This window comes from Lichenostomus cassidix, chromosome 1Aa, assembly GCF_008360975.1.
Source record: "Lichenostomus cassidix isolate B80296 chromosome 1Aa, HeHo_3.0, whole genome shotgun sequence".
Lineage (NCBI taxonomy): Eukaryota > Metazoa > Chordata > Aves > Passeriformes > Meliphagidae > Lichenostomus > Lichenostomus cassidix.
In genome coordinates this window covers 16,413,725-16,441,632 of record NC_139480.1, presented here as the reverse complement: position 1 = coordinate 16,441,632, position 27,908 = coordinate 16,413,725, and the positions used below count along the sequence as shown (strand labels likewise).

The 27,908-nt window shown below is 36.4% G+C and overlaps 1 protein-coding gene and 1 long non-coding RNA gene across 5 annotated transcripts in view; one reads left to right on the top strand and one right to left on the bottom strand.

The window, feature by feature from the left end:
* Positions 1-27,908, bottom strand: part of TAFA5 (TAFA chemokine like family member 5) — a 402,257-nt gene that overhangs the window by 108,880 nt on the left and 265,469 nt on the right. The window lies entirely within an intron of this gene.
* Positions 12,307-19,109, top strand: LOC146443242 (uncharacterized). Its single transcript, XR_014846460.1, has 3 exons — positions 12,307-12,458; positions 16,004-16,157; positions 19,009-19,109. It is a non-coding gene; the product is annotated as an uncharacterized LOC146443242 (long non-coding RNA).

The following is a 27,908-nucleotide window of genomic DNA, read 5'->3' as shown; positions in this document are numbered from 1 at the left end:
ATGCCAGCACACTCAGGCAGGCCATTCCTAATACCTTGGGAAGACATATCAACATCATTCCTCTAATGTGAACATCCCTTCACAATGAATTAGCAGCCACAGCAAGGCAGCAGCTCACCTCCAGGTACACACCACTGCAAGGTTTCCTCCACAGCTGATGACCAAGTGGCCAGGGGTAGTGAAAGCCAGGAAATCACTGGTTATTATAGACCTACATGAGTAGGACATCAAGGAAAATAATCACAGCCCTCACTTAGACCATTACAAAATTAGTGCAAATTTGATGGGACAGTCATTTTGTCTCACCATGCCCTTCAAAAATCAGAAAAGTGAAAAATTAAAAATAGGGGCAGGCTTTGGATCAGGGGCAGAGGACTTGGGGAGAGTCACCAAAGAAGAAGGGGGAGAGAAGCAAGAAGTGCTGAGGTAATAAGAGAGGAACAAGAGGCTGCTGGGGGGTGATCAAGTGAACATTCTTGTCTTCAAATTCATGTACGCATGACTCAAGGGAGGGAGAACAACACTTCTCACTATACCAGAGGTTCATGTTAAGAGAATACAGGGAAGAGAACACAGGACACCATATACCCTCTTTGTAACACATAGCACCGTAATATTACAGATGTGGAAGTACCCTGGGAGCAGTCAAAGAGGGAGTATAGATCTGCCCTATTTCAAATGCTCTAGATCTGTCCTATGTGAGTTGTAGTAAAACTAAACTGCTTCTTTTGCATACAAACTAAAGAGCAAGTCAAAGATTTGACTTAAGAAAATAATTTCAGTAAGAGGAAGACTATAATTTATAATCTACCAAATTCTCTGCAGAAAAAGAAGTAGTTTGCTTCCAAAATTACTGGTTGCTGGGTGAATATACAACTCAGTCTTTGACTAGATTTGGAACATACAAATGTACCCATTAAATGTGGTGGACTTCACACATTGTAAGTCAGAGTTCACATCCATTCACATTCAGTAAGACAGAGTATCTTCATATTTACAAGTAAACATGGAGGGATATTAACTCTCCTAGTTTCTGAATTTTAATACATATAAAATTTGATCCAGAATCATTGCAACTAACCAAAAGATATGCCTAATTTTTTGTAGACTCCAATCAGGTGATTAATTCTTCCTTATGTGTATCTGAATTGGAAGGTTTTGTCCATCATCTCAGGGACATGAGACATTTCAATGGATGAAATTAGATGATGTAGCTATTGTGAACCATGATTATCACTATACAATTTCAGAGGGACAGAAAACCAAGGCATATACTGGGAACACTAACAGTGTCACAATGTGGCAATGAAACAACACAGTAAAATGGTTGCTGTGAATAAAGAAGGCAACACTGTCCTCACACTGAGGTGAGTATAGAATCTTTTTCCAAGTTGCACTTTGTTTCATAATGAACACAAAACTCCTCATTTTATCTTGCTATCACCTCAGACGTTTACCAAAACCAGGAAGCAATTGGCATTAGTAACAATAATCCTTACAAGTGTATAATCCTCATCAGTGAAGAAGATAAAATTCACTCCAGTCAGACACGCAGAAATGAGAAATGCCTATTCTTTCACGGGGCTTGGGACAACCATTCAGCTCCCACTGCCATAAAGACTTTTTTTTTCCGATGACTAATTTCTCCATGCCATTCTGCAAACGACTTCTTAGCTGATGAAGTTAATTTTGTTTTCAAACCTTGTTTGTTTTCCAATTCCTAGATTAAAATGGCCATTTACAGTCAGTATTACTTTGCCTGAAACCAGCTACAAGGGTGGTGTACTAATTAGGCTGTGCTTTCCAGAAACAATTTAATGAAAAAGTAGATTTATTTAGATAGGCCTATTTTGAGTCTTTTGCCATAAAATAGCATGTGCTAGTTAGGCTGCATTCAAAACTGAAATAATTATGTGTGATTTCAAACAAAAATGTTTTTAAACAATCAAGAAAGGAAATACACTGTGTACAGCTTTACATATAACTACTTAAAACTTTTTTTAAGGCAAATTGAATTATTTTTATATACCCTGATATAAATTATCAGTACAAGAAATTAATCTCTACAATCTCCTTGTAAGAGATAAGAATGCTCTGTAATTCATGTGTCATCTGATATGAGTATGCATAAATACATATTTAAGGTAGAGCAGCTTCTCAGGCAATAGCTTTTCACTAAGGTTTTATGTGTAGCAAAGTTTATGTTTCATATTATAAAATAAAATTATATTTCCAAGCTAGAGTTTATCAGCTTCTCATTACACGATATGAGAGAAATTTTGACAGAAATTTTAATAATTTAATAATTCTTTACAATAAGAATTGCATATACAAATGACTCATTTAGAACATGAACTGGCTGATTGCACAAGAAAATTCTTAGTTTCTCATGGAAAATATATAGCTCAGTCAGGAAAATCAGTCCAGTAAACACAGAAAGTTCCTACATTACACATTTTAAAACTGAGCCAAATTCTCAGCCAAAGAATGTTCCTGGAAAAAGGAAGAAAATATAACTTATGGTTCAGACTCTAAGTGGAGAGGTATTTAAAAGGTGTATAGGTGTGTTAACCACCCAGTTAATGGTTGGACTTGATAACCCTAAAGTTTCCAACACTTGATTCTATGAGTCTGATTCCATGAACTCTTCTGGTGTGAATTAGATTCTTTACCCAACAAAAGAGACAAGACCACAGACAAACTGCTTTATAACATTTACTGATGTAACTGAACATTTAGCTGGATGTAAGAGGGTAATTTTGTTTTCAATATAATCCCTTGATAAAAATCCCCTGCATCACTCTATGCTAAAACTCTATAGCCAGCCTTTGCCTTTCTGATCAAACAGACAAAAGAAGTTAAAATTTGCATTATCAGAAATGGTGTCTTATGATGTCTTTTAGTGTGGAATCCAGTGTCCCCAGTATAATCAGTGGAAATGTAATCAATACAGCCAGGTAGTTCAAGGCAGTTCAGCTCACCCTAAAGCAGACACTTCATGCTAGGTAAAAATTTCTCCTTGTGCTCCATTGACTAGAGTAGGGTTTCATTTTTCACACAGAAGCATCCTGCACCTTCTGAAATAGCACAGGGGTTTCTGCCTATCCTCCCTCTGACCCTCTCAAAGGGCACAAATCTTGCACGTTTTATCTCATATCTGCCACACCAACTCCATTATTTTGAACACTTGGGTATCATGGCAAGAAATGCCCATGAGTGGATAACTAAGTCAAATGCTAGAGCTCCCTCAATGATAATGGGAAGTTAGACGCCTGCTGACATGTAGGTACTTGAATTTAAATCTTTTAGTACAAACATTTTCCAACTGAGAGCTGGGACCTACCCTTGTTTTCTCTAGCCATTAACCTGACCTTTAATTCCTTCATATTAGTTCATGTGGATGCATTTTTAGACTTACACATGGTAACTTGGATTTGAACAGAAGCTGACAACTTACAAAAAGCTCCATGAGTGGTAATAATCTTCTAAAGACATACACTTTAGGCATTATGTTGCTTTTTAAAACCATTGAAGGATCTTTTTCAAGAGCAGTAAAATTATATAGAAAGGCATGGAATTGGCAAGCATAAAAACACAAACCAAAACCAACCAGAAAAAACACATGGGATGACAATATCACTTCAAGTATTCTGAACCCATCAACAAAAATACAGTTCACTGTCATATGAAATAAAATTGAGGCTCATACTTACCAAAAAAAAAAAAAGATGCTGGTCAAATGAGATGGTGATAACATAATTTCTGATAAGAAACAAAGTGAAAGCCATCTTCTTGAGAGGCTTTTCTAACTGAATGTTAGGGCTGTGACACAAGGAAAGGATAAAATGAAACTCATGCATTGAAATAATGCAAAAAATTTGGAGAGCAGGGGCCAGAAGTGATGTGTTCATTAGAAGTATTCCAATTATTCCTACATGGTATTTCGGAAACTAGAATGCACTAGTATTTTCCCTTTTTTTTCCTTTAAATCTTCAGCACTGCATGCTGAAAGTGACCTACATCACTCTCCATACAGTACATCAAATAACCCATTACTTAACAAATCAGTGAAGCACCTCTACTAAATGAAAGGAACCTACAGCTTTAATCCCACTTCGATTAACTTTGTTCTTCTCAGAAAGCAGACCTTAATTTATATCAATTTGCAGTAATCTTTACAAGAAAATTCTACTTCACTTACACATGCTGTTTGACAGCAAAATGAATTTCTCAGGCATGTGGATACCCTATGATGGTTCCAATAAAAATTGCCCCTAGTATCAATGAAGAAGCTGAACACTTTCTGTCTGCTTAAGTGATTTCTTTGGTTAGACAGATGATGAGGTTTAATGATGTATGTTGTGAATTCTCTCCACTAACAAATACAAGTAACACTTTGACCAGTGGAAAGACCTCAAGGACATTTGGTACAGTCATTTAAAGTTTCCTGTACATCTCTGTGAAAAGGCATTTTGTTACTGTATTCAGTTATACTATTATACATCTCTGTAAAATAAGTTAAATATTTCTAAAGGACATCAAAACAGCATGTTATTTTTACCAATGGGGAAATCAAGAAAAGGAATATTTCAGGATAATGTTTTACAAGTGAGGCAAAGTAAAGGTAATCAATTAATGAATTAGGTAGAATTAGGCCCTATTATACCTATTTCAGGTGCCCCAAATTTTTCTCAAACTAATTGATTATTTTTCAGAAGTCTTAGAGTGCAATTTCTCAGGGTCTGCAAAGACAGTCAAACGTATCTTTTATGCATTTGCTTAAGTATGATGGGATTTAGAAGCCAAAGCAGAAATAGAAGGTATTGTGTGTGTGCTTACTTTTGCAGAGTTAAAGTGAAATCCATAACAAGAAGATGCCAGTGAGATGCTCAGAAGTCCTGTTAAATTATTCCCTAATCCCTTAATGGTCTGAAGCCACAGAGAAGTCACATTTTTGCTGAATAACCAGCATGCAACAAAGTTTTGACATGCCAAAAATGGTGATCAGATGCCAGGAGATCAGCCAGTTCATTTCTTTTGCACCTCAAAAGTTATCACACTCAAGGAAGTGTATGTAAAAAATAGATGCTGGAATAGTTTTGGCAGCAGGAACAGACCACCTGTGAACTTGTTTGTTAGCACATGCATAACAGCCAATGATTCCATAAGAGGAAAAGTCAAAAAAAGAAGTAGAATGCCTGTTTTCAAGTTCATGCACTGGCACAAAACAGAGCCTGGATCTAGACTGTAAATGCCTTAGCATTCAAGCTGTAAAACACACATCATCCCTGTAGCCTTCTTTATACAAATGACTATAAAAAAATGGATTACCAAGTGAACATCTGCAGTAGAAAGGACTGGGACAGCCTTCCTCCAAAACAAATGCTTTCTGAAAACTGAGAAATTCCCTGGAGCCTCAGAGATATGGAATTGAAATGTTGCTTCACCTCTGGCAGAGCAGTATTACAAAACATATGTTTGGCCACCAGTGGGAGGCTAAAGTAAGCACAGGGCTTCAGCATATTATGCAGGTGAGGGAATGGTTGCTTACTTTCAAATTGCCAGGACTAATGACTAGACTGTCTTAAAAAACAACAGACATCAAGGACCCCAACAAGTATGAGCAGAACTAGACACCTCATTACCACCCATATTTAGGCAGAGCTGGAGCTGACCTAAAGCCCAGACTAAATTTTGGTAGCTGAGCCCAGACTCCTATTCAGTAAGTCATGTACAGGTATCTAGGGCTTTCTGAAGTGCCCTTAGGTTCCCTGACCTCCAGCTGGTGATCCAAAAAGGCAAGTCTTCTGCCAAAACTGCAGGCCTCAGGTTGATGCTTTTGACATTGTAGAGCAACTCAGGTGTGTTGGGTGGCTATTGGGAGATAACCAAGCAGCACCTTCTGTTCATGCAAGACCAGGAGTCTAGGGAGTTATTCACCTGACCAAAGAAAGGCATTTATTTTAGCCTCTAGAGAGGGTAAATGGCTCTCTAGACTTTGTTGATTACAGACTAGGCATCAAGATACCAAAATTTAGATAGGTTTATGAGAATGTTGCACATTGCAAGATTTAGGTTCTGTGGCAGATTTATCCATGATATTATCTGCCTCACAACAAAATGGTTGCCAAAAAAGTCAAATGAATGAAATTGTTTCACAAAGCTGGAAAATCTCACTTCTGGTTTGCAATTCTGTGGTTGACATAAACTCTCTAAAGACACTGTTGAAATTAATAACAAGGAAATATTTTCTGAATGGTCTTTCCCACAAACAGTTAAGCAAAATATACTCTCAATAAAAATCAGCTTCAAATTTAGGATTTCTAACTAAAGAAAAAGATGTCAGTCCTGAAATTCTTTTTTTTATATCATTTTAGATTATTTCCCACTGTGTCACACTGTGAGCACATGAATAATTAATGTAGCAGCAACAAATCCAAACATATGGATTTGTATGTTTTGTGTTGGTCTTTGTTAAAAGGATAACATTCTGTACAAACACAAACAAACCCTGTTGCCCTTCATTCTTCCCTCCCTCTGGGGTTAGCATTGTACCAAGAGTAAAGGCAGACAGTTCACGAAGCTTTTTGCTGTTTAAATATGTAGACATCTAAGTAAATGCTGTAATTTTGCAGTAAAGTTTTATTTATCCATAACCTTTTATTGATTTGTGGTCGATTAATTAAGCAGTGGGTATCTGACCTAAGTTTGGATAAAACATTGCTAGCGCAAATACAGATATTGATGTGTTTTTTTGGTTGGTTGTTTTGGTTTCTTTAAATCCCTCTATTTCATATATAGTTCACGAAGAGACATCTCACTGAGTCTATATCAGCTCAAGAAATGGCAATTCATTGCATTTCTGACTTGTTTAAAGAATTACTATTTCAAAATTGAGATAAATTTGTAAGGAAGATAGTAAGTATCATGATACTCACATTTAATGGTCTTTTCTCAAGGTCTTAGTGACGAGGGTATAAATTGGCCTGGATGATACTCAAGATCCAGGAAGTAATTTTTAAAAAGAAGGAAAAATGAGCAGAAGCAAACAAACAAAAAGACAAGGAAGTAACAGTTTCTGGAAGCATAGTTTTCATGTGTGAAGTCCACTCTGGGGCTCAAATGTGTTGGTAGCTAAAGTAGAGATGCACCCAAGCAAATTATAGCTTTCCTGAGGACAAGAGGAGGGGGTGGAGGGAGTACCATGTGTTTAAAATTAGAAACTCTTCTCAAAGCTGATGACTACAGTTAAATATAAATGAGGGAATCCAGCCCATGACTGTCAAACAGAAACAGCTTCATAGCCCTAAGGGCCTTTCTAAAAACCATCTGAGTTCTAGCCTGCTACAAGAAAGGTGATCAGTCACGCATACCACAATCGTACAGGAGAAAATATACATAATAAGAGTCTTAAGATATTTGACCCAAAAGATTTGATCTAATATACTTTATATAATATAAAATTATCTTGCATGACTTCATCAGAAGTCCCTGAGGAGCTATTGCATAGTCACTGCTACTCTGTTTTGTTAACTGCCCATTTTTTCCTCAAATGAACCTTGATGAAGATGCCTACTCATTTCAGCTTTCAGAAGGTCATTCTTGATTTTGAAATCATGGATGAAATACAAAAAATACTGATATTCTTTGTCTGGCTTTTATGATTTACTCATTTCCCTGTTCAATATTGTTTTTTGTTCCCTTCTCTCACCCTCTTTTCCCTTTTGGCTCATACTCATTTTGTGCATGGATGCCTGAGGTGAAAAAAAAATGAACTCATAGGTGCTTTTTCTCTTTTAACAAGTTAATGAAGAAGTAATAGTCCAAGATGAAGCTATACTGGAAACACAGAGTCTTTTTCTTTATCTGACAGATACAATCAGCCTGTCCCCTAATCAACAGCAGCAAGATATCTAGCTAGAAGTCCTGCCAACAATATTTCTTTTATTCAATGGATAGTCATTCAATCAATATGAAATGCATCTCAGATGCAAAGGGAGCTAAAATTGATCAATCTTAAGTGATCTGAAAAAAACTGAGCAAACAATAGAAAAAAAGCCAGGAAGTATATAGGCTTGTTTCCCTGATTGTATTTTTTTCCTCTGGTGATATATTATCCAGTATAAATGAGTTCATGACCAAAGCCTGAGATTCGAATTTATTCTCCTAAAAACCTACAGAAAGTCACTCAAGTTATAGCTCTTGCAACAAAAACATCTGCACTGCCATGGATTTATTTCATATTACACTCTTAATTAGCTCATATGTGCATAAAATTTGAAGATGAAAAATGTATTTCCTAATACAAGCAGGAATGGTTTTCAATGTCTGAGATACCATTTATTTTTCTCTCAGACATGTTACAGCACATGAAAAATCTGGGAGCTGCCTGAAAGACTATGTATACTAAATCCAAGTGTTTCTATGAGTAAGATTTAAAGTCATAAAGTAATCATAAAATTTCTATTGTGCAATTATTTACCTACAGGAATTCTTACTAAAAGTGAGAAACTAAACAATGGCTAAAAGGTAGAAGTAGATATTCATAGCTTCTACTGACTCTGCCAGCACATGATGTCCCACATTTTTTCCTGTGTGGTTTTTTGTTTGGTGTGGTTTTGGTTGTTTGGTTTTTTGTTTTGTTTTCTTAAGATTGGACCCATAAGAAAGCAGGGAAAGCCTTATACAAAATATACCACCAGGTTTTTGAAAGACAAGAAACTGAGAAGGACATTTTTTCTTCAGATCTTCTGTAATCACTATAATCTTGGTTGATCTATAGGCACTTATTTTTCAGGCAGAAGTGTTTTGGTCTTTTTTAAAGCTATCACTGACCCTTTAAAATTGCTAAAAGGTTTCCCCTTGTTTCCAGAATTTAATGGTTTTAAAAAATTCAGCTTCAGTTTAAACTGTCAGAGCTCATTCTCAGCCCAAAAGTAATTCAAACAAAACCCAGAAATGCCTTCCTGACACTCACTAATTTGATATGACAGGAGACAGTGATTGGGAGGGGTGAAAACACATAATTAGCAGAGCTTTACAATGAAGAAACCACAGCACATTATGTGCAAATTGCTCTGTACCATACAGCATCTCCCTCAAAACCTCAGCATCAGCCTTGCTAATAGGAGACACTCTCCTGATTTAAAAACACATATACAATGCATCTATCCTATTTTCTTTCTGGGAAAAAAAAAAAAAAGGAAAAAACAAATGAACACACACACATTCCCTCCTCACCCCCCAACAAACTGAAGTAAACTGGAGACTTGAGCTTGATACTCTGCTTGGCTGACAGGGAAAGAACTTATTTCACCCATCAGTAGAGACTAGAATGCAGGAAATAAAAAATGCAATGTAAAAAAAAAAAAAAAACCCAAAAAAACCCCAAAAACCCAAACAAAAAACCCAAACAGACAGTGACCGAAATTTTATATCTGGACATGCTCAGTGATGATCTGCTAAGATTTTGGCAGAGCATAATGAAGAACCATCTTCTTTGTGACCTCACTGCACATTTTCTCTGCCCAGTTTGGCAGGCACATCTGCTCCTGAAACAATTTGCATGAGGCAAATTTTAATTGAGTCACTGAAACACACAGCCATGGTCTGCAAAAACCAAATAGGCCATCTCTGCTTTTGCATCAGACACAGGGGAAAAATGCAACTCTGAGAAAATAATAATAATTGGTCTAGTAATGTTAAGGTATAGTCATGCTTTGTTGTTTTACCTACTCAATCACTTCCCCCATTTCTAAAATAATCCTTTTTTTTCCCTCCTGCAACATTATTTCCATTACAGCATTCACAGATTTGCATCTTGCCCCATTAATCTGCTCTGAAGAGGGACCTCACTGCAATCTTCAACCTCCTCATGAGGGGAAGCAAAAGTGTAAGCACCAATATTTTCATTCTTGTGAGCAGTGAGAGGACTCAAGGAAAACATCATTAAGATAAACCTTGGGGCTGGTTTAGGTTAGGTAACAGGAAAGAGTTTTTCATCCAGAGGGTAGTTCCAGAGTCCTGGGAACAGGCTGCCTAGGGAGGTTGGTGAGTCTCTTTCTCTAGAGATACTCAAAACCTGCTTGGGCACAATCCTGTGCTACCAGCTCTAGGGGAACCTGCTTTACCAGGGAGATCACACTAGATGATCTCCAGGAGTCCCTTCTAGCCCCAACCACTCTGTCATTTTGTGATTCTGTGATGATTAAATCATAAAATAAGCAAAACCATTTCTGTTCTCTCATATCTGGAAAAAAAAAAGAAAACAAAGATAATGAAAATATAAAAAAAAATTACATTTAAATAAACGTTCAGCCAGCATTTTTTTAAAAATCTAAATGTAGACATGAAGATTCCTGCCCTAGTGGTCACACTTTAGTTCCTTGTCCTAGGTTACAATACAGATGTATTTAAGTATTCTATTACCACCAGCTGTGGGGCATTAGCTGTTATCTCCTGCTATCTGATAACAGACAATGAGCCATCAAGAAACCACCACATGACTCATGGACTTATCTCATTCTATTGTGAGATGCTCCACCCAGGAGGGAGGAGCCAAGCATTCCCACCTGGATATAACCTGGCCTTGGAACTGCCCAAGCCAGCCCTGTCTGCTGGGTTCCCAGAGGACAAGAGCTACCACTGGACCTTCAGGGGGAGACCAGACCTTCACAGGATCACTGCTTCAACTGAACTGCTTCATTTGGACTGCTACTATCACCCTAACAGGTTGTGTCTGACTTTGTCAATGCTTTTCCTTGTATTATTGCACTTATTTTTTTAAATTTTCCTATTAAATTTTAATCCTGACTTGCGATCTCCCACTGGTTTGTTTTCAAACTAATACATTCCTACATCAAAGTGAAAGTTTTTGATCTTTAACTCAAGTCTGATTCCTGTAAGCTATTTTTAGGAGTATATGCATATGTTTGTGTGTATACACACACACAGATCCCACTGCCCATTAGGTACATAATCACAAAGTTTTCACAGCAGTCTCAGTGAGCAGCACTAGCTCAAGATGACAAACTGGTAGACACACACAGTTAACGAGCAATTCACATCTGGTTCCCATGCTGGGACTGCAGTATGAGGCCAGTCTGCTGACATGAAGATTTTGGGATAATCCAAATCCTCTGTCAGAGACAGTGAAGCAGCCAGGTTGTGTGAGCAACACTGCAATCCACTCCAGTACAGAACTGGACACCTAACCCAGTCCTACACCACAGCACAGCAAAAATCAGGGACATTTCAATAGCCCACTTGAGGGCTGCTTTCAGAGTAACCCCTCAAAGATGCCCCACTAAGCACACAGCACTCAGTTCTGAATCTTGCCCACATGGAGGGGCTGGAAATGTGGCTCATGCAGCCACAAAGGCTAGCCAGCCTAATCCACCCTGCAGGCGAGCTGGCTGCCATCAAACATTGGTCTGAACCTCAGGGAGATCCCCTGTCAGCTCTGTCCATACATGCTGAGCCATAAAAATGGCCTGAGCTCAGGAGATCTGCAAATGCTCTACATGTGTAGAACTCAAATGATCTACAAATTGGCAGAACAACATCTTTACTAACGAAACTACTTTTCACTGGATGTACATGGAGCTTGTTTACCAACAAGGAAAACTGAGAAATACATTGTAGAAAAGGGGCAGGGAAAAAACCCCATGATCGTGAAATGGGATTTTATTATTACTGCCAAAGGAGTTCTAATGTTTTGCGGTTTCTAATTCCATTCATAGTTGTTCAGTTTTACCAGAGTACTGAAGTGCTTAAAAATGTTTTCATGCTTTGCGTACTATATCCTTTCTGGGCATATCTATACAGTTCTCCTTAAAATGTGCTTATACACCTAGAAAAGAAGCCACCTATTTTTCATTTTGCTTTATTCAAGTATCCTGTCAATTCACTGTAAATATTGCCATACAGTTCTCATGCAGTACTGGCTGCAGACCCACTAGAAATAGGAAATTGAGTCAAGAAAGCATGCAGGTAATACACAGTGTTTTCTAAATACAGAGATCAGGCCAAAAGCCAGCACAGTGTAAAATGGGAAAGCATCCAAAAGAGAGCTTTATGCTGTTCTCAGGCATAAATATTTATCAACCAGTGCAAGAGAATGTCACATTCCTCCTCAAGCAAAGAATTTGCTCAGAAAGCATTCCAGAAGAGACAGAAGGGAGAGAGAATGAAGAAGAAGGGGAAAAAAAACCCCGTAAAAAATGTTGCCTTTATGATGTCAAGCTGGGTTAAAGCATAGAGCCCCAACTAAGAAGCTGAACTAATCACTGTTACTTTTGTTGTCAGGGAGAAAGAAGCCTCTTCCAGAACATCAGCCATCTCCATGACTGGCCAACACTGAGTGCAGCACAACCAAAATGGCAAATGATCATTATGCCATGTGAAAGCCGAAGATAATTTAGAGGTTGATGCATGTGCTAAATGAAGAAAAGCAGGCTGTGAGTATGCACTGCACTCATCTCATTAAAGTATTACACACCTTTTCTAGCTTACATTTACTTTCCTCTCAGAGAAACACAATCAGCTTGCTTAGTTTCCTAATGAGTATAATAGACAATCATGTAAAGTAGACTATCACTTGGTAAGAATGTAATGGAGAACTGCAGGCAGTCTATTAGATGTAAACTTGCTTAATTCTTTAATTATGTGTCTTTGATCAAGAGCAGCTCACTTGGAAAGAGTTTTTAAAAAGCAAAGTAATGAGCACTCATCTTTCATGTACACTACTGACTGTTAGGCCAACCTGATATAACTGTGGCTTCACTGCTTGTGTGTCAAGCACACCACTAAAATTGAGATAATAAATGTTACTTACAGCTATTAAAGCTTTTCTCTTGGAGACACAGACCTGTAAGAGCTGTTCTGCACTTTTAACTTTTCTTTCCATCTCTGTCAAGTATCTCAGAGAATTTTTAAAAGAGCTAATTGAGGCCATTTATCTTTATTTTTTTTCTTCTTTGTCCTCATCCCCTTTCCTTTCCTCATTAACCTCAAAATCTCTGTTGAAGATCTCTTTCCTTTTACTTTCAACATCTTATACTGTTCCTTGGACTTCATCTTCTGACAACCCTTAATCAAGACACAATCTCTTCAAGATTCTCCTACCTGCTACCTATTTATCACATATGGCTATTTCCTTCTCATCTAAAAGAATTGTAAACCAAGTTAATGTTACACACTATTTCGTTTTCACAATCATGGTACATTATTGGGCTGAAGGTGATGTGACAACAGGAAAAGTTTCAGAAACTGCTGCCCCAACATTTTGCCTAAAAGTTATAAAAAGTGTCTGCCATCTTTGCCTGGCCAAGGCTCCAGCCCAAATTGTCAAAGACTGGCAATGAAATTAGTGGCCTCACGACAAAAAAAACCCAAAAAACTGACCATCAAATGACTTAGAGCCCAATCTGAAACACATTATGGTAAATAGGGTCTAGAGTGGGGTAAAACCAGTTTTACTGGAAGTTAAATTACCTGGATGTTTTCAATATATAATTGTAACTATTTATCAATATATCTTACAAAAATTTCTGCAAACATGGATCTCTTGTCATGAGTGAATAAACATACTAAATGTTCATTACTGTTTCTTCTGTATAGTGAAGTATTAGCAAATTTATGACTGATATGGAAGTCCAGGCTAATTCATGCTGCCTATTTCAATCTCACTTTATCAGGCAAATAATAATAAAATCAGCTAAAAGATTGAAATTAGGCAAAAACTAAAATAGAAAGATGCATAGGAATGTTCTGAGTAGCATTTCTGCATCTTACTGGACATCAGGAAAAGCTGCTGATGCTACTCCTCTCCTGCAAGTGTATCTTATACACAGAAACCTGTAAGAGTATTAAGCACAGCACTATGAATTCATTTCAATTGATTACATTAATTGACTGGTAATCTATTTTTTCTTTTCTGCAAATGGAAAAACCCCCAACTTTTGCTGTATTCAGTTTCAACCAAGGTGTAACTAAATACTCCTCCTTTTCTGTAAGAAAAAAAGAACCTACACATTGAATAGAAAGCACCTGATTTGTCTTCTCAATACAGATACAGTTCATGCAGATTACTGTGTCATAAAAATGAGAAATAAATGTTTAACACTACTCTAGGAGGGCTTACCAAACCACAAAATGTCAAAAGAAGGAAAAAAAAAAAGAAGATAAATACAATTCTGAAAATTTGTTCTAACTCCATGTGTTCACTTACTGAAACTGCAGTATTGAATCTATTTCAGCTCCTGTAAATAACAACTGATATACTGTTTCTATTTGCTGTTTCTTCTCCATATCAAACATAATAGCCTAATTCTCTGGTATCCTGGTTAGGACACATGCAAATCTATATTGTGTTTTGCCACACACTGCCTTCAAGTTTTCTTTTGGCGTAAACACATACATACAATTACTAGATCATTGAGATTTACTTGGATTTTGGAGTAAGAAAATTTTTCTTAACTTGCATGAAATGTTGTTCTTTTTTTAAGTTACATTCTTGGACAGTTTTCAGCAACATTTCCAAGACATTAGTGGTTTCTGACTTTGATGACTGTACATTGTATGATTTGCACTACTGTTAACTTTCAGAAAAATAAATGTTTTTTCGTAAAATACCAGAATGTTTCAAATATTCTTCTGATTCAAATTCCACTTGCCTCTTAGGATCATAAATTGCACTGTTAAAAATCAGCCCAAGTGCAAATTCTCATATTGTGTTGAAGAATAAGACTGACAAGAGTAAGAGTTGCAATTATGACATGCACTTAGCAACTGTGTTTCAACACAAATGAAAAAACAATTAAATTTCTTATCACTGAAAATTGATAGCATTCAAAAAGTAAAACCTCCATTTAACATAATTTCCAACTGCCTCTAACCAGGACTTCTAGGAAATTCTGTTTTGTCTGTTTTAAAGTCATAAAATTAGTACAGCTTTCCTGCCCTGTATCTGTTTAGTCTCTCTTCTTCTGACTAAGCTGAGATTCATCATTTGACAGCTCTCTGTAGCAAAGGGAAGCAAAGAGCTCTGACTAAATGAACAAACACATTCCATTGCAGCCTGTCCTCTTCTGACATACCTATGCTGATCCCATCAATGACATATGTGCATATCTACTGCAGGCAGCAGGAAGAGCAAGGACTTATGAATATAAAGGCCTGGATACAGCACCAAAGGGAAGGTATATTATGTCCTTTTTAACTTTTCTTAATTTTTTAAAATAAGATGGAAAATACAGAATTTGTCTCGTGAGATTCCATACTAAATTTCAAGGGATAATAGCTAATAGAAAACAGGTCTGTAATCTCAGCACTTTTGATTACAGAGCCCTCAAAGAATTGTTTAAGTTTAGAGTAAAATATTATACAGGAGATATCTTCTAAAGTACTCTGAATACACTAAAGTGAGACTGCAGAGTTAATTCTCAGATCACAGGTAAACAACAGTGTTTCTGCATTTTCTTTGAGTCACTAATGTAACCCAGAATTCCAATTTACCAGTGTCTTAGCAAGTTTACAGAAGGAGTGCTACCCTATGATTTTTCTCACTTCGTGATTTACTCATCTGTTGATTTCTACACATATTCTCACTCATCTGCAATGCTGTTTTTGCTTCATCCTATGCATCAGAGTTAAAAAAGAAAACTTAAGGGCCTGATGTAATTCAGCTATTCGTTTCCTCCCACAAAGTTAACCTGCTCATGTAGGAAAAGCTTCTGTCCCTTTATCTGTATGTCCATGAAATGCAGCAGCTCCGAGCAGGAAGGTGCTGCCTACCTGCACTGACACACTGGCACATCTGCTTCCACTGTCAAAAGATCAGCTTGGACTTAGCCTTCATTGCAGGTACTGTAAAGTTTTGCACACACATTCGTTTAGTTCTCTGCACTACATCCCTGATGCAGCCTCTCTGATTTCACACAATTCACTAATTACCCCAAATGAGGAGCATGGTCAACCAAGTTTCCTTTCCTTTTCTCCTTAGAAACCAACTCATCATGACTGAGAACTTCCCTTTGGAAAATCATTTGTCTCTCCCATGATGATGAAAGATGTTTAAAGAGACTAACATCTTAACACTGGAGACTCTGAAAAGCACCTGGGCTTAGGTGGGATCAACCTTGGCCCTAAGCACTGCTGTAAGTAAAGGGCTTATGAAAAGGGTTTATGCAAAGGGCTGCATGAGGCCGTGGCATGAACGTCCATCTCATGAAATTTCATACAATGTTGTCCAAACAATCTGAAAGAGTTCACACTACAAGTGCCTTAAGTCTTCCCGTTCTGAAGGGCTGCCTGTTCAACCTATTCATTTAAGTAGGATTTAGAGGACAGGAAGGAAGGAAGGGAAAGGGAGAGAACAAGACAGACCAACGTGCACCTGTTTTAAGGATTTGAAGTCTTCCCCTCACCCTCTTATTTTCCTGTTGACTTCTTCCTTAGCCAGTTGAATAGGGACAGGAATATAATGGGATGAGAAGGATATGAGAAACCATTATTTACCTAAGCCAAGATAACAAAGAAAAAGGGTTAAGCTTCCTCTCTTTGAACAGAAGTCATGACCTGGTGGTCAAAATGGAAGACTAAGACTGTGGGATTTTTTTCCCTTTCTTGCTCCAAATAAGCTGTCTGAACTTATTTACTTTTATTTTCTCTGTGCCACTGTTTCCATGTCTGTATAATAATAACAGTTCCTCTTAAGGTTACTGGAAAGTTTAATTCATTAATGTATGTAAAGTACTGAGCAATTCTTAGAATGGGTCTGTGGAGATGTGAAATATTATTAATCTGTCAGATATTTTCCTATAAAATGAGACACATTTGTCTAAGTAAAAAATAATTGGTATGACAACAAGATTGAAAACTTTTAAGTATAACATAAAAGCTTGCTTGTTATGATGAGACTGTCAAATGACACCACTTCCTGCAGAAATTGTAGTTCAAAGACTGTAGCATGACAGCGAAGAATTATTTTAGCTAGCATAGTTCACATTTATACGTATTCCAGTATTATTATTACACACACAAAAAAAGGAAGTTCAAGGGACAAAGAAACAAATGCACCTCTGAGAAATCTCTGCCAGCCTGACAGTTAAAAAGATACTGCTCCTCTGCTAGAGTTTTTGATGGATATTACAGGAATCAAACTTTGGAGTTCTTTAGCAGACATTCAAAACTATTAAAGCACGAGTTTCAAGGAACTGCACCCAGAGAGATGCACTATCAGAATTAAAGAAGAATATTAAAGAGATATTTGACACCTGTAAAAGAAGGCTAAGGTTTTATCTCATGGGAATTCTGGCAAGCAGTATGCCTATGTGTTATAATAAGGACTGACTCTGAGAAAAGCAGCATGCTGGGAATACGCAGAAAGTCGACAAAGATGATGAAGGGCAGATTTTGAAAAGGACTTTTTCAGACAGACTGAGTTTCTTATAACAGAAAGTATGTTTGAAGAAGTATGTATGAGCCAAAGAGAGGTAACATTAATGAATAAACTATACAGGCAGGAAAGGTATCATGTGTTCTTTTCACCACCTTACTTTAACAGGAGCCATGACAGAAACTCAGTCTGCCTCCTATCTTTCTAATGCTTATATGTGATAAGAGAAGCTTGGTAACACCACTTCTTCCCTAGCAGTGAATCATACTGTGTACTGAGGTTCAAGCTACCATGTGAAGGAGTACTTAAAATTCCCTTCACCACTTCTCTTACCTTCAAGGGGGCAAGGACCAGATGTTACCTTTAACATAGATGTATTGCCACAGATCCTCAGCAACTGTTTGGCTCTGCAGCTCCCATAGCAACTGCTATTAAGTGCTAATAATATGATTAGGAGAAAAGTAAGAACTGCTTGAACGACTAAAAAGTAACAGAAACATTTCACTCCAACCCTGCATATCTTTACACCTGATGCTCTAGGAAATGCAACTGAAAACGCTGTTGACGACCATGAAAAAAAAGGAATGAAGTACATCAAATAGTGCAAGGTATAATAAACATTTCTATCTCATATTTTCTGGGAGGGAGCAGTGTGCTAGAGAGCAGAACGACAAGTGTGCCTTGAAAAGTATAAATCGACTGACGATAAGAGAACTGACTCACTTGCAAACCAAGTGATCCTATCTACAAGCAAAAAAAAAAAAAAAAAAAATGGAATCCCTGCATAAAATGTCCAAACTGGGATATTTTATGATTGTACTAAAAAGAAAGAAACAGGGACAGGACAAGGAAAATAATACACGGTTGCAAAACAAAATTCAAGACTGTAATTCAGCTGAGGTCTGCTGACCCCAAAAAGCACAAAAGCACAACTCAAACAGCTCCTGAATGACAATGAATGACTGAACTCTAGCTCCAGTATTTCAGCTAAAATCAGGATGCAACATAAACCAGCAGAACAAGACTCTTAAATCTGTTTCTTACAGTCTGCAGGTGAAAAATGTCAAAAAGCCAAAATGGCAGCAGCTACCATTTGTGAATTTTAAACAGATAATTAAGCCAAAGAAAGGCTCCTGTACACAGACGGGAGATTTCAAAGGTTAATGAAGGTATAATAAAGATGGAGATCTGACTATGAATGCAATAGTGACTTGAAAAAACAAATGTGAATAACAGGCAGAAAAGAAAACTGATTAAAATAATTCCTGCTGGACTCTTGCCTTCCCACTTGCCATCTACTTTTCTGGTCATTTTCTGTACATAGGTACATACATAAAATATATATAATCCCATTTCTGGGATCACAAACTGTGACCATCTCCCATGACCCATTTTGAGTCAGTGAGGCCACTGTGAGAGCATATGCATATTTATATTAAAAAAATTCTAACAAATTGTTTTTATTTAAGCTATTCTACTTCACCTTGCCATGTGTCCATAGCAAGCTGGATGCTTATGTAGCTTTCAGTAGCTATTTAAATCTTGTCAGTATTTTGAAACTATCTAAACTTATGGATGGCAGAAATTATGATGATGTTTTACGTTTCCAGCCAGGGCACATGGGAGGTAACACTGGAGGTAAATACAAACTTCCTCTTGCTGACTTTCAACTTGCTCAGGGTGGATTGTTATTTTTTTCTTCATAGTAACATCTACAAAAGGTATGACACAGTGTTAGGGTTAACATGAACCTTAGAAGTAGTATCTTTGGGCAAACACCATCTTAAGCAATACTTCTTGCTTTTCAGAGCCCTTGAATAAATAAATAAATAAATGCAACATGTTTTGACAGTGTCAGGTTATCCCTGAATTTCTCATTTTCCATAAAAGTATTTTTGTGATAATGCATGCCCTATCTCCTATCAATGGAACACCTCAAAAGATCAAACAAGAATCTAAACTTTTCTCTAAATCCCTGAAATCTCATATTGGACTTAACGCCTGTAAGAAATTATTTAAAACAATTTAAACTGTGATTTGGATTAATTGCAAACACATAAAATGAGGTCAGAAATGCATATATATATATATTTGATTGCATGGAATCTGTTTACAGCATTACTGTTCTCCCTCAGGCCATACCTTACAGAGTGAGCTTTGAAAGAATCAAAGCTCTTCTGAATCTAAGTACCACAGTGTCTCCATGTAGAAACTAATGTAGCAAATATTTATCCTGAATCCTGTATACAGCTGTAATACTTTTCTTAACCAATGTAAATAAGTTTATAGTTATTGAACAACTTAACAGTTGCTTAAATCCACCGTATTTCAGTCCTGGAAAAGTAAAGAGCAGCAAGGAGCTTTACAAACTGTTTTTAATGACAGAATAACCAAAGCACAGGTTTTATCTGAAATATCCTCTAGCTTCAAATTCAAGTGTCACTACGTCAGAGTACCCAAAAGTGCTAAAATGTATGTTTAATTTTATAAAGCTTTTCATCAACACAAAAAAGACTTCATTCAGCAAAACCTGCCTGGAATTAATGCATTGGGCCCAGAAGATGAAATGCATGTGCTCACAGAATGGTGAATTTAAGTCGTTTTTGCAGATCTGTCTCGTTTCCAAGAGTATTTGTTTATTGAGTTGGACTTCAGAATAGGTTAGAAAGGACTCAAGGTGTTAAAATTTGTGTCTCCTTGCCAAAGTGTCAGACTGACTGAAACCACCAGCAATGTCTCCTTTTCCTAACCATGCCCCTTTACCAGAGAACAGGAAAGAGGCAATGTAGAAACTGTACAAGTGGTCCTAATCCTTTGAATATTTTCTGTGTAGGAGGAATTTGGGATAGTGGTAGGTTAGCATATATTGCAGGAAGAGTGCAGAGCGTCCTCAATAAATTTCAGCTTTGGCAAGCATATTCTCACTGATTTCATAATTGCTGACAGTTGTCAGTTGGCTGGGACCAAGCCACAAGATGATTGGAGTCGAGAGTAAGCAAAGCACAGAAACTGCTTAAAAAGGGAAAAGAAAGGAGTGCTCTGGCATCAAACATGAAATGAATCAGTAAAAAAGCAGGATACTAATGCTGATGATGGAAATAACAGTGGAATAACCTGTCATACACCACACTGCAATGGTGTAGAAGAAAAGGGGCAGCCCCCAATGCAGCATCCAAATCAGTCAAATAACATAGAGAGTGCATACATGATCTATACACAAACCTGTGCGTTAACAAAAATCACACAGGAAGTTGAAAGGAGTTTCAGAGGTTAAATATATGTGCTCAGTCTGGCTAAGAAAATAAAATCCTTTCTCTCTTTTTTTCTGCCCTATGCTCATGTATGTTCATGTGTGTGTGAATAAATAATAAACCAACACACAGGAAGATAGATGCAAAAGAATCAATACATATTTGTTGAAACACTTTTTGAACTTGTTGAACAATGGAAGCTTGAAGCAGGAAGTACTTGCTTGGGAAGGGGCAAAAGCTTCATACTACAGCTGTCACTGAACGTACCACATTTACACATAAAGCTTCTTTTTGCCAGACAGATAAAAGATTGATTTGTATTTCTCTGAGGTTCCACTTACTGGTGATTTTTTTTTTGTTTGTTTGTTTTATTTGAGAGGGATTGTTTGTTCTGGTTTTCTTTTACTAATCATTGCTTACTATCTAGACACAAAGGGCATTTGAACAATTTGAATAGACTTACAGCCATGCCTCTTCCTAGATTTTGACACTGTTTTCAAATATGTCACTCAAAACAAGAGTAATTTAATGGTGATCATGTATTACTAATGAATCCAAATGCTTTGAGATGAACACAAACTTTCATCTCAAAGGTGGTTTATCAATACTACAACCTTGTCAGGAGAATATCCAGGGAAATTTACTGATATCAGCATACTAAAATAATTAGGCCATTATTACTTACTTCCTTCATCTGCACTCTTATTTCTGGTTTTGCCTATGTGATTACATGAAAATAGACCTGGAAAGCCCAATAACACCAGACAGTTAAGATTTATTTTTGTATTAATAGAATGTAGCTTTATATGAGGCTCAAGTAAGTAGATGCCCATAGACAGACACCTTGAATGTTACCCTGCCTAATATGAAAGAAATCAGAGGATTCAATCCACTGAAACAACTTTCTTCACAGCATGTATTATCCCAGTGGCTACTCAGTGGGCAAAGCTGTCACACTTGGGTCTCCAATTGGAGATCTCTGAGGCTGGAATCCTAAAACTTACTGTTAACTCTGCTTCAAATGACTGTGAGATTTGAGCTTTGAGTATGTAATTTGCTATGTATTACAGCCTTTTCATGGAAATTTATATTACACCATACAAACAATTAAAGGAGATAAAGAAAATTAAATGGCACACTTGTAGATGTGTTGAAGCAATCTTGATGGTTTGTTTTTTATTCTTCATTTTTATCGTATTAATTTCAGATTTGTTTCTTATTTAAAAGAGCAAAAAATTATTTTATGAACATTCAACCTTACACTGAAAACCTAAAATGTCTTTACAGTAATTATGATGGAATAAAATAGAGGTTGTGGACTGTAATATTAAATGTATATACTTCAAACCTAGGTGTTCAGTTCTGAGGATGCCAACAGATGAAAGTCTAAGCATGGAACAGCATTTGTGGGGGAAGGAGTAACCATATCTGTCTGCCATGAGACCACTACTGCTACAGCCAACCTTACATCCTAGTGCTGGATGCTTCACTCTGCACCAAGCAATAAAGCTCAAAAGAAAAGATTGCTTGTTATCCCTACTGGCCAGAACTGCAGATGGCATGAATTGGTACATCTTTACTAACTTAGCATAGCTATGCTGAGGTATAATACCCTTTTCTTTAGAGATACCATTCCTGATGTCTTTCTATTCAGGAATACTTGATCAAGTAAACATGTAGTTCATAAAGATGCACGATCTATAAAAATACACATACATACATGTATCAGAACTATCCTATCTCTGGTATACAATTCCTAAAGCTAGAGATAGACAAGACGATTGCATTCAGACTACATAATTTCAAATAAAAATTCTGCCTGTGAAATTGGTTTGATCTGTAGACAAATGTCAGCTCTGTGCCCTATTAAACTTGCAATTGTTTTAAAAGGACATATCAGTGAGCCCTGAAATGTTGAATAAATGTTAATTGGAAGTCAAAGAAAATATCATGGGTGAAATAAAATATGCAAAGAAAAACCATTTTCAATCTACAACACAGTCACAAGTGGATCCAAGGAAGAAAAACATTTCCAAACAGTTAGGCTCCATCTTAACAGAAGACAAGAAAAATACTGAAATCTATTTTAATTTTAATGACCATAATACTGATGATTATTATTTTTAAAGTTGCTACCATGAAAGTATATTAATCTTAAATATTAAATTGTATGATTACATTGATTTTTCATCTACCTATTAGCAATCCTACCTATGCTTGGTAGGGTAAAAATGCATGGGATTTATGATTGCCATACCATAATATACTCATGTAAAGCATTGAGGATTTGTATAACCTATTAATCTAATCAGAATGAGGAAATAACAATTTGTAATGCTCTACCTTTTTTATTCTTCATCCAAGACTAAGTATTATGAATGATTTTTTAAAAGTATTTCAATCATTTTTCTCTGGTACATTTATACAGTTTGACAGCAGCAATTTAAAAACTAAGACAGAAGAGGGATTTGATTTTTATTTTTAATTATGGAAATGCAATCTTCTTCACATCTACTTTCAAAATGATGACTACAGGCTATTTGCTTAAGTGAACAGTGAACAGTATGAGAAGTGAATAATCAGTTACTGCAGGAACTGTGTAACTTATGAAATTATACTAAAAGGCTGCTAGATATAATACTAAAGGGAAATACCATCAGAACATTGTATTGCATATCCTCTTAGAGTAAAAATAGCATTTTCCTGGAATGAAGTAATCACATCTTGATGTGGGATGGCAGTAAAGAATTTTATGGGTATACTCCTTCTTAAGTCCTGCTAAGAATTTTGTAACTTGGAAAAAGATTTAAATAATTTTAACCCTCATAACGACAGAAAAGCCTGATTATTTAAATGCATGTACTATGACCAATGTCACCAATGCAAACCTTAAAAAGCTCAAACACAGTAATTATTACAATGTTGCTTGACAGGAAAAAAAAAAACCAAACCAAAACCAACCAGTCTTAGTTCAAATGATACCTAGTTCAAAACAAATTCTGATAGAATACAAAAACAAATGAAAGACATTGACATTGCTTATTCCCTGAGAAAACAAGATATAAAAGCTGGGTTTCATATAATTCAGTGAGAAATTTCCAATTGGCAAAGGCTGAACAACTATTTGGTTTTAGGCTTTATGCTTTTTTTTTTTTTGTTGTTGTTGTTGTTAACAAGAGTATTCACATTTCCATTTCTGCTAATCTGACACTTTGATTGCATGTTACTGAATTTTTCTCCTGCTTACACTCTTAGAGAAGAAAAGATCTGATAAACCACTGTCTGAATTTACTAACAGCAATAAAAAAGACCCTCTTACTATTCATTTATCTTCAAGTGCATCTGGAGAAACATCCATGGGAAAGAATATATGTATTAAGTTTTAATCCTTGGCTCACTACCTATACAGAGCTAATTCACATACTCTTCAGAAAAGATTCAGTTTTAGCCTTGAAATGCAAGCAGCCAACTACAACAGAGTCAGTCAATCAATGTCACAAAGGCAGTTTTAGCAACCTTAATGAAGCATTCCCTTTAGTTTTCAATTGAAGAGAAATAAAAAAGGGAGAAAACATTTTCACGTTTTCTTATTCTTTGCAGTCCTCTCACTTTCTGAGACCTTACCTGAGTGATGAAAAGTTTTGCTACCCTACAGTTTTACTACAGCAGAAGTCTTGTGATCTGCTTTAAGTACATATTGATACATATTGCAGGGAGTATATGCTTATGAAAAAAGATATCCTTAATTCATAAAAATCCTCATTTGGTAAGATCACCCTGCTTTGTGTAAGTTTTCAGCTGTCCCATCCTGCTATGCTTCAGGAGTGCATCAGCACTTCAGATTAATCTCACAGTCTCCAGTCATGTATTACTCATCCCATTTCTGTATGTTCCCTCTTGTTTGACTCATTGTCCACACTGTTGCACATTTATGGGGACAGATAAATCAGAATCTTTGGGGTTGATGGACTATCCAGTTTCATCACCTTTTACTATTATTTATCCCTCCTTTTATGTTGGTATGGCAGTTATAGAACAGCACCATTTTCTTCATTTCCCAGAAGGGCAATGCAACAAAGGGAATGGAATATATCCTGTGCCACTTCAGACATGTATCTCATCTAAAAGTGGCTGTCTAAAGCAATGCAGATGAACCAAGTCCAGTACTGCTTATTTCTCTCCAATGAGTGCAGGGAGTTTAGGATGGTTAGCTGAAATGTAGTCATCTGAAGTTAAGGGAGATGAATCCAAGTCCACCTGTCCAAGGTCATCAAAGTAGTCTGAAAAGACATTTCAACTCACATCTCAGATTTACATTTTGTATTCTGGAATATCTGAGAAGTACAGTGATGGAATAGATTAATCAGTTTTTTGAAGAAGAGCTAATGTTGTACTGGTGTTCTTATGAACAAAAAGAAAATTTTTAGTTTATGAATGTCTTAAGAGTCCCATTTGATATGAAATATTGTAGACCCTTTTAAAATTTTAGAAACCATAATTATGGTTTATGTTAATAATTCAAAATTTTTAAAATAACCAGTTCCTTAAGAAAGTAATGGAGTTAAAAAAAAGTTTACAGGTTTTTAAATTAAATACAGAGATTAGAGATCTCCCTGCATCTAGGGCCATTTAAAACATAAACAAAATGAAGAGTCAAACGATGAATATGTGAATACTTGTATTAAGAGTTGTACAAAAAGAAGGGATCTCAATACTTTTAATTGAGCCATTGAAGGCTGACTAGCCTAGTGACAAAGAATGTCTCTATAACACTGAACATTTCCTATTGACTCAGATAAGGGTATTTTATGCAAAAAAGTGTACTAGTGGAACCTTACCAAAACCTGATACTAGGTTTACTTGCATTTTTTTGCCTTTGGTACATTCCATGATCTAGACCTTTGAAAATGAGTTGAAAAGTGCATATGAAGGCACCAAACAGCAGATGAAATCAAGATAAACCTGGAAGTGAATAAAGTATCCATGCACTTTGATCTCCAGCTCTCAAATTATTATGTACAGTACATACTGTCCTTCTCAGTTGAAAATGTGATTCTTATTAGAATAAGGTTGTACCAATGGCCAATACAGGAAGACTTGAAGTTCCAGTTCTTACTGGGCAATTACAACAATAATACAAAAAATTAATTGCTTTTAAAAAATTTGTTTGGGTTTTTTTTCTCAAATCAACTACTTTCTTAGCCTGACACTGTAACAGAGTAGCTGACTGAAAATTAAAACCTCTATGTTGTTTATATCTACTCTTAAGGTCAGAAATTTACGCAGGTTTTTGAACCTTCTTGATGGCTTTATTGTCCTTTTACCTGAGTTTCCTAAAGGAGACAAAGGGCTGCATTTTACTTGCAAACAGAAACAAATTCTAAGCATCTCTTTCCTGCACAGCTGCTTTCTGTGCAGCTTTCATTGCAGGGGTACAACTTTTACAGTTAGCATTGCTACATTTTGCAAACGAGCAGGAAAAGCTGAGCAAGGACAATTGTGACAAACCCAATCTTGACTTGCACAAGGTCAGGACCCCTACAGATATCAAATGTCTTGTGTCTGTCATCTAATCCTTTAAACAGTGCTTTTCCTTTAACAATAAACAGCATTCTATGACAATCCTAATAGGGATTGTACAATATGGAGTTACATTGGTAGAGCCCTTGCAGTTGTTCTAGCATCAGGTTTTCCAGAATTCCTTAATGGCCACTGCAGAACCAACTCTTCCTCTCACCAGAACTTGGTGCATACTGGAAAAGCAAAGATATGGCCTCACTTTTTTCCTGCCACTTTTCAAATGGTTTTTATTTTGAATATTGCCAAAAAATACCAGGAAGACTGCAAATGTGCCCTCTAATAGGGCTAAAAAGGATGAAAGCTTTAAAAAAAATCTTACACAGGAGCAACTTATTTTTTAGAAAAGCAACATATAGAGGTTGCTCCTACCATAAGTAAGGTTGCTTCCTCATTTCTCATGAAGCCCACCTGTACTACAAGCTGAGAATAGATTTCTGAACCAATTAAATACCTGTCTTCTCTAAACTATACTTATCACAAGAACGCCTGCTCACAATAGGTAATAGAACTAAAAGCTGTAGGTGTATTCACTCTCAGAAAATCTCCAATTTCCTCAAAAAGAGAAAAATATGCAGTATTTCTGTACACTAAAACAGTAACTGTTCTTGAGTGAATAACATTTCCAGTCCTCACGATTATTTCTAGCAACTCAAAACAGCGTGTTCTGCTTGTATAACGAGTATTTAATTTAGACTCATGCACACTCATTTCTATACAAGCTGAAATCCATCATAAGCATCCTCTTCATTTCACTTACCTTGATTTACCCTCAGAATCACATTGAAGACTGCAATATACAGACATTTAAGGGACTAAAAGCATAGAGGAGGCCAGATCAAGGAATAAATGTATAAACAGAAAATAGCACCACCAGGATTTTCTTTAAAAATACTTTTTTTCTAGAATCAAGATATGACAGTATAGCATGCCATATTAGGTGATGGATGGACTATAATTTGCTAGATGGCCTATAATTTGAGACTTTTTTTACCTTGTTCTTTTGACAAAAACATACAGTCCCAACACCAACCAAACTCTCCCCAAAACTCTAACACTTAAAAATATTAAAACTGTTCTCAAGTGTAACTTTTGGTATTACAGGGTGAGTGGTACTCAAAAAGGTTCATAAACCTTAGGATATGATTTCCCTTTTGTCAACTGAATTTCTTTAGCTCTCTCTCTCTTTTAGGTTACAATTCCTAAGCCTTATTTTCCCCCAAAAAAGAAAAATCAAAATGAGAGAGAGAGAATAAACATCATCCAATTCTGGTAACTCAGGTAGGAGAGTACCAAATTTCCCTGTGTTTATCAGTTCCAATTGCAATTGCAGTTACTCCTAGAATCATAGCACATGCTGACAAACACACAGATTTTTCTAAGTATGCCTTTGTCTACACTTTTTTGCCTCTATGTTTTTTCTCATGTATGTCCTTGCAATGCAATGATCAGTTTGGGAATGTACTATCAAACTGGAAAATCTTATTATGATGAAATACATGCTCAAATGCAAATATAATAATAGATATTAAAGCTATTCTTAATTTCATGGAATGACATACTATGTTGTAGAGTAGTAGAATAATTTGACTTCCCTGCCCACAGCCGTGATTCGAACCAGGTTTGTTCAGTGCTAAAGGAAGAACAAACTGTTTGTTACTAGCTGCCATTCTTTGAAGGTG